Here is a 6,823-nt window from a genome sequence, read left to right as displayed (position 1 = left end):
GCCTCCGCTGCCTCCTCCCCAAGAAGGTTCCCTGGCTCCAAGGCGGCCCCTAGACGGGACCCACCACGTCCGGTGCCCGCGCGGCAAGAAGGGAGCTGCCAAGAAATCCCTTGTCCCCAAGAAGGCGCTCGCGTGCTCCCTGTACCGGTGTGCCATGATCGCATTCCAGTGCCAGCGCGTCAAGACCCCATGCTGCCCCTGGCGGCGGCACACGGGGACCCCCAGGAGCAAGCCCCGCTTTATCAAAGGGCTCCGGTGGTCACCCTAGGCTGCCACGCCTTCACTACCGAGCTACCCAGCGTCGCCTAGCCGGGCAAGTTCAAGCTAGATCTGCCTCACCGCTATGATGGTACTGCCGACCCCACGGAGTTCCTCTAGCTTTACGAACTGGGCATCGAAGCGACTAACGGAGACATAAAAGTCATGGTGAACTGGTTTCCCATGGCGCTCAAGGACGGTGCCCGCACCTGGCTCTTGAACCTGACTCCCGGCACGATCTCCTCTTGGGATGAGATGTGCACCCGCTTCATCGCCAACTTCCAGGGCACCCGCGGTCGTCCCCCAGTCATGAGTGACTTGCGCCACATCAAGCAGCAACCCAGAGAGACCCGACAGAAGTACATCCAGCACTTCAACAACGCTCGCCTCAAGATTTCCAAGGTGACTGAGGAGGCCATCATCTCAGCCTTCTCTGTCGGCGTCCATGACGGTGTTCGTGACCCTTTAGAAGACATGTGCACGTCTCTGGAGCTGTTCAACCAGGCGACCAAGTGCGCAAGGGCTGAGGAGGTACACCTCTCCCTTCTCGAGCTCCCGGCCGCAGACCCTGAAGAGAAGAAGTCCAAGGCTAAGGATGTGAAGCGCAAGGGAGCAGTTGTGCTCGCAGCGGATCCAGAAACCAAGCATGGCAGGGACCAACCAGAGTCGTCCAAGAGTAGCCGGTACTGCGTGTACCACGACCTCCATACCCACAACACCAACGAATGCCAAGAGCTCAGGGGTGTGCGAGAAGGGCGTGCCAGCCGACGCCCCGAGCGTGGCGATCGGGGCTATGGTCGAGGTGGAGGACGATGGGAAAACCGTGGCCCTCACCAATGGTGGCGTGACTGGCCTCATGAGGAACGCTGGCAAGACCAGCCTCGCGAGGGGGCTTGGAGGGATCCGCCTCGTGAGGATCGCCTGCAAGGCAAAGCAGGCCTTCCTCCTCTACCACCACCACCAAGGAGGAATGAAGACCAGCATCAGGACGAGGGGGCTGGGGGCTTCCAGGAGCCGCGCGCTATCGCTTGCATCTTGGGCGGCGCACAAGCCCCGACCTCTCAACGCATCTTCAAGCAGTTTGCTCGCGAGGTGAATGCAGTCCTCCCAAAGCTCGAGGCCTCACGCCCTCTCAGGTGGTCCACGTGTGCCATCACGTTCAGCTCAGCGGATCAACTCAAGTGTGCAGCGACAGCTGGGGTCCTCCCAATGCTCTATTCCCCAGTTATCAGTACTGTGCAGGTCACGAGGACCCTCATCAATGGCGGCGTAGGGCTCAACATTCTGTCTGTTGAGACATTCAACAATCTCCAAGTGCCATATGATCAGCTTCAGCCAACCAAGCCCTTCTCAGGAGTCACTGATGGTTCCACCACCCCGATAGGGCAGGTCTGCCTCCCTGTCACCTTTGTACAGTGCAAGAACTACCATACCGAGCTCATCGACTTCGATGTTGCCCACATTCGCCTGCCGTACAATGCCATCCTCGAGTATCCAGCCCTGCCAAGTTCATGGCAGTGACTCACCATGGCTACAATGTCCTCAAGATGCTGGGAAGTGGCGGAGTCATCACAGTCCCCTGTGAGGAGAAAGATGCAGTGTTCTCTCTCGAGCGTGCCTTCCAAGCCGCATTAATCGAGGACCCAGATCACAAGAGCGAGAACCTTCCCGAGGCAGTTCCCAAGAAGAAGAAGACATCACCTGGCCTGAGGCCTCAGGAGGCAGGCACTCTGGTGGCACGGCTCCAGGATCCGCGCCCGTCCAAGGGGCGCCTCCCTCTGTCGCATAGGAAGGCGCGCCCGGCGCCCTCCTCGGGCAAGGCTCGGGGGCTTTCTCCTGGAAGGCCATTGACTTTGCCAAGATCACGAGGGAGGTGCTCGGGCACCACGTGGAGGCGTGCTTCATGGCACGTTTCCCTCAGGAAGGCACGAGGCAAGGAGGGCCCAACCCTCAGGAGTTCATCAGCAAGGTCGCTCAGGAGCTACAGGAATCGAGAGTCATGCGCGGCAACCGCCGCCTGCCTGGTGTAGCTCCCCATCCGAGCGAGGATGGCGGGCTGCGCGTCTGCATCGACTACCTAGGGATTAATCGAGTGGCGTCTCAAGAGTGTTTATGGCCTTCGCGCGTGGGATGTTGCGAGGGTCCGCCCCACAGCTACGTTCACATGACTTTCGGCCTGTCGAACGTGGCTGCTACTCACTAGTGTCTTATGCGAAGCATTCTAGAAGGTTAGAGGCCAGGCATTGCGTGGTCATGGCAGAGGTGGAGATGGTCCTCGAGGGGCCACCCGGGCCCCTAGGGCCTCCTGAGGCTCAGGGTTCCGAGGGCTCATGAGGACTGGCTTCTTCACCGTGCATCCTCAGCTACTCCAACATCCCTTTGTCTTCAATGATACCAGGTGACATCTTCCAAGTTCCATTTCAGCTGGGAGCGCCCCCAGGGCTGCATTACTCCTAGGTCGCGTGGGTCTGTCCCTATGGCATGTATCTCTTTTGCTTATGTCTTTAGCTTACCTTGTTGGGGGCGCCCCTCGGGCTGCATCATCCCCCAAGACGCTCGGGCCTGACCCAGTGGCATGTATCTTTCTCGCATCTATCTAAGTTGGTTTGCTCTTTCATGCTCAACCTACCTGTGGTAATCACCTGCTCGATTGACACCAACCTTTGGAGCTACTCATTCTGGCATGACGCTTGTGCATGGGTCCGCGCCTTCAACTTCGACAAACCTGAGTGGCTGAGCTCTGGCCACGGCAGCCCCGCAAGGCGCCACCTCACCAGGCCCTCAATGCCCTCATTACTCCCTCGGAGCAACCAGTGGCTGGCCGACAATCGTAATGGCAATCCTTGTTTTCCTTGTGATTGGTTTACAGGGCCTCTCTAAGGAATAACGTCGGGGGAGGCCTTCGTGAGATCTCTCTCTCTCTCTCTCTCACGCGCGAACCGCTTGCGCGTTAAAGGGGGGCGCCTGAGCATCACGACTCATGGGCTCCTACTGGCTTTCTAGCCCTCACCCTCCGGCCTTGTCCACGGCATCGCGACCTGGCATACCAGTGGCGGCTGAGCTCACTCGAGGGCCGGGACCTGAGGACGTAGCGCACGAAGGAGAGTGCAGGGGAGAGGGAAGGAGCTAACAAGGGCCTGACCCGGCAACTTCCCAGCAACTTCCCAGCTGCCGACGCGCAGGACCGGCGCCGCGCCAAGGGACGGCTCCAAGCTCCCGAGATAAGTCACGCCCCTGGAACGGCTAGTTAGGGCAACACCAAATATTCACTCAATGCGGATCTATCACGGTGATGTTTCCTTCCTTTCTCGCCTAGCGGGGCTGCTTGAGCGCTAAAGGGGACCTCCTGAGCATCGCGCCTCGGGGGCTCTTACTGGACCTCGAGCCGCTCACCTCCTCGCCTTGACCACGACATCGCGACCTGACATACCAGCGACGGCTGAAGCCTGCCGGGGGACCGGGACCTGTCAGCGTAGAGCACCAAGCCCTCGTGAGGTTAGAAAGGAGGAACCAAGCTGAGACAGGACAAGCATGTCGCACTGCTTCACGATAAGGATTACATTAATGAAAGACATTACAGACGCTTTACATGCCCCCTCGGGGTATTTCCTTGATTCCTCGCAGGAAGCAAAAGGTGCAAATCCTAAGGAGCCCTAATTGCAGGTGCATCTATGGAGACGCCATCATCAACAGTGGGCCGCTAGGGGCCAGCGCTAGCCTCTTCCAGATCAGCTGCGTCGGCTACCTGGCGCACCAGCCCTACTCCGGGCGCGACGTGAGCTTGGGGGCTCATAGCTATCGTCGCTTGTCTCCGGAGTCACGAGAAGCTCGGGAGAATCGCTGGACCCCCCCGGCATCCCCGCTGCTGCCAGAGGAGCTCCTGGGGAATTGGGTGGCAGGCTTGGCCCTCGCCGCTCTGGAGTCCCAGCCGCTGTCCCTGGGACAACACTCCAGCCGGCGTCCTTCTGTGTCGAAGACCTTGAAGAGCATCAAGGAGGCGCCATCATATTCGAGATGAATCATGAGGGCGCCCTCCGTTCGGCAGACCCGCGCGATCTCACCCCAGCCTCGGGTCATGTAGACCTTGCCCGGAGAGAAAACCTCAACCTCTGCTCCGGTCGCAGGGGTACTGCAGTCGGCGTGCTGCAACCAGAGCTCAGGAGTCCCCCTTGGCGGCATTTCAAAGGCGAAGAAAGAAGGGAGGTGAATCCAAGAGCTTGGAGGCATGGCAGCCTGAAGCACGAGTTCACGAGGGGAGTCCGTGGCGTGGACTCCGGGGAGACGGCGCATGTTGCTGTGATCCATCAACGTCGCCGGCGGCGCGGGTGGCGCCGCTCGACATCTTCTTCCCCAGGGCCCTCGTCCTGGACGTACAAGGGTAGCAAAAACCCCGGCGGAGTCCGCTCGTACCAAGGTCTCGACATCTCCTGCCGAGCGACCTCATCGTGGAACCGGGGACTGGCCGCTTCTTCGGCGGGAGCGAGATGAGCCCCTCTCGGCGAGCCTTTCCTTTCTCTTCGGCTGAGAACCTCCGGATCAGCGCCATTGGCGTCAAGATGGAGGAGGAGCAAGGAAGAAGAAGAGGAGCAAGAAGAGATGGACTGCGAGGGCTCATGCCCCCTGTACTTATAGTCCGGAGGAGGCCAACCGTCGGCCTCCACGATCACATGTAATATTGACTCATTTTTGCGTGCTGGACTTGTCAAGTTAAGCAGTTGTCGAGGCTTCATGGGGAAGCGGAGACGCCCATGTCCAATCAACCGCCACGCGGCGCCCAAGGCCGCAAGATGTTGGGGCCCGTGGTGCTCCGCACTTGCCCCTTCGCTTCTCTACTAAGCCAAGTCCAAGCGCACCTTGGGCCCGGGGGCTACTGTCGGCGTTCTGGGAACGGGGGTCCCCAGACTTGCCTGCCTGCGGCCTGCGGTGTGGCTCGAGTGGTGGCCTAGTATGGCCCACCTTCATCTGCTCAAGCTCAATACTCTCGCGAGGGTCCAAGCCTCGCGGGGCGGACGACAGAAGGCTTCCTCAGGAGCGGCCTCGCGAGGCAGGCTCGCGAGGAGGCGGAGAGATCAAGGCAGGGGTACCTCACGAGGTGCCCATGACGCAAGCCATGGCGATCGAGGCCAGGCGGGCGCCAGGCAAGCACCGGCCTGTGCAGTGTCCTTGTTTCCTTTTTAGTACTAAGGGGGCAAGCACAGACAAAGGCATCAGGCAAAGGCTACCATTTCAGCACAACGAGACCAAGACTATCAGAGCGGCTGGACGGAGGTCACTGTGGAGCCCAAGACAGCGTCATCGCCAGTGCCTTTGGCAGTCGAAGACCAACTTTAGTCAAGATAAGTTGTACTAGATGTTCCCCTTCAAAATGGCCGTTGTTGGCGCTCTTCCCACTCAATATTTGGGAAGAGGACCAGGGCCTCTATATATAGGGCTAGCCACCAAAGGATAAGGAAGAGGTTGAGTTCATCCACACCACCACAAGAACGCCCCTCGCAAGGTTGTTCTTCCTCTGTACTGTTCATCATCAGCCCCTGAGGCAATCCACACACCACACACTAGAGTAGGGTATTACACCACAATGGTGGCCTGAACCAGTATAAACCTTGTGTCCCTTGTGTTGTTCATCATGTAGCTTCGATTCTCAGCGAGGAGTTAGGACGTGGATTGGTAGGGGAAAGATCTTCGCGCACACCCCAGAGTTCAAACCTTAAGGGTTTTGCCAGAACCCCACATCCGACACCATCCCCCACTCCAGAGCGTCGCAGCCTAAGCCCGGCTACGTTTCCAATGGAGCTCGAGGAGCGACTGGCCCAAAAGAGGTGTATCGCGGTCTCTTCGCCCGACATCGCCGAGGAAGCTGACGACCATTACTGGTCGCAGACACTCAATTAGTGGGCTAGAGTATGTGGGTATGTCGCGGACGCCGGCTACGACATCAAGGTCATCATTAGCGACAGCCGGAGGTGTTAGGGAACATAATAATTCAAAAAAAATCCTATGGTCATGTAAGATCTATCTAGGAGATGCATAGCGACGAGACGGGAGAGTGTGTCCACATACCCTCGTAGACCGAAGGCGGAAGCGTTTAGTAATGTGGTTGATGTAGTCGAATGTCTTCACGATCCAACCGATCCAAGTACCGAAGGTACGACACCTCCGTGTTCAGCACACGTTCAACACGATGACGTCCCTCGAGCCCTTGATCCAGTTCGGGGCGAGGGAGAGTTCCGTCAGCACAACGGTGTGGTGACGATGTTGATGATGTTACCAGCGCAGGGCTTTGCCTAAGCACTGCGACGATATGACCGAGGTGTTAAACTGTGGAGGGGGCACCGCACACGAATAAGAGAACAACTGTTGTGCTTTGGGGTGCCCCCTACCCCTGTATATAAAGGAGGGAGGAGGAGGAGGCCGGCCTAGGAGGGGCGCGCCTATAGGGGGAGTCCAACTAGGATTCCCAATCCTAGTTGGAGTCCCCTTCCATTACCAAGAGAGGAAGAGAGGGAAAGAGGTGGAAAGGGAGAAGGAAAGAGCGGGGGGGCTCCTAGTCCAATTTGGACCAGCC

Source organism: Triticum dicoccoides, chromosome 3B, assembly GCF_002162155.2.
Source record: "Triticum dicoccoides isolate Atlit2015 ecotype Zavitan chromosome 3B, WEW_v2.0, whole genome shotgun sequence".
Lineage (NCBI taxonomy): Eukaryota > Viridiplantae > Streptophyta > Magnoliopsida > Poales > Poaceae > Triticum > Triticum dicoccoides.
The sequence above is the reverse complement of the archived record's forward strand: the minus strand, read 5'-3'. Positions refer to the sequence as shown.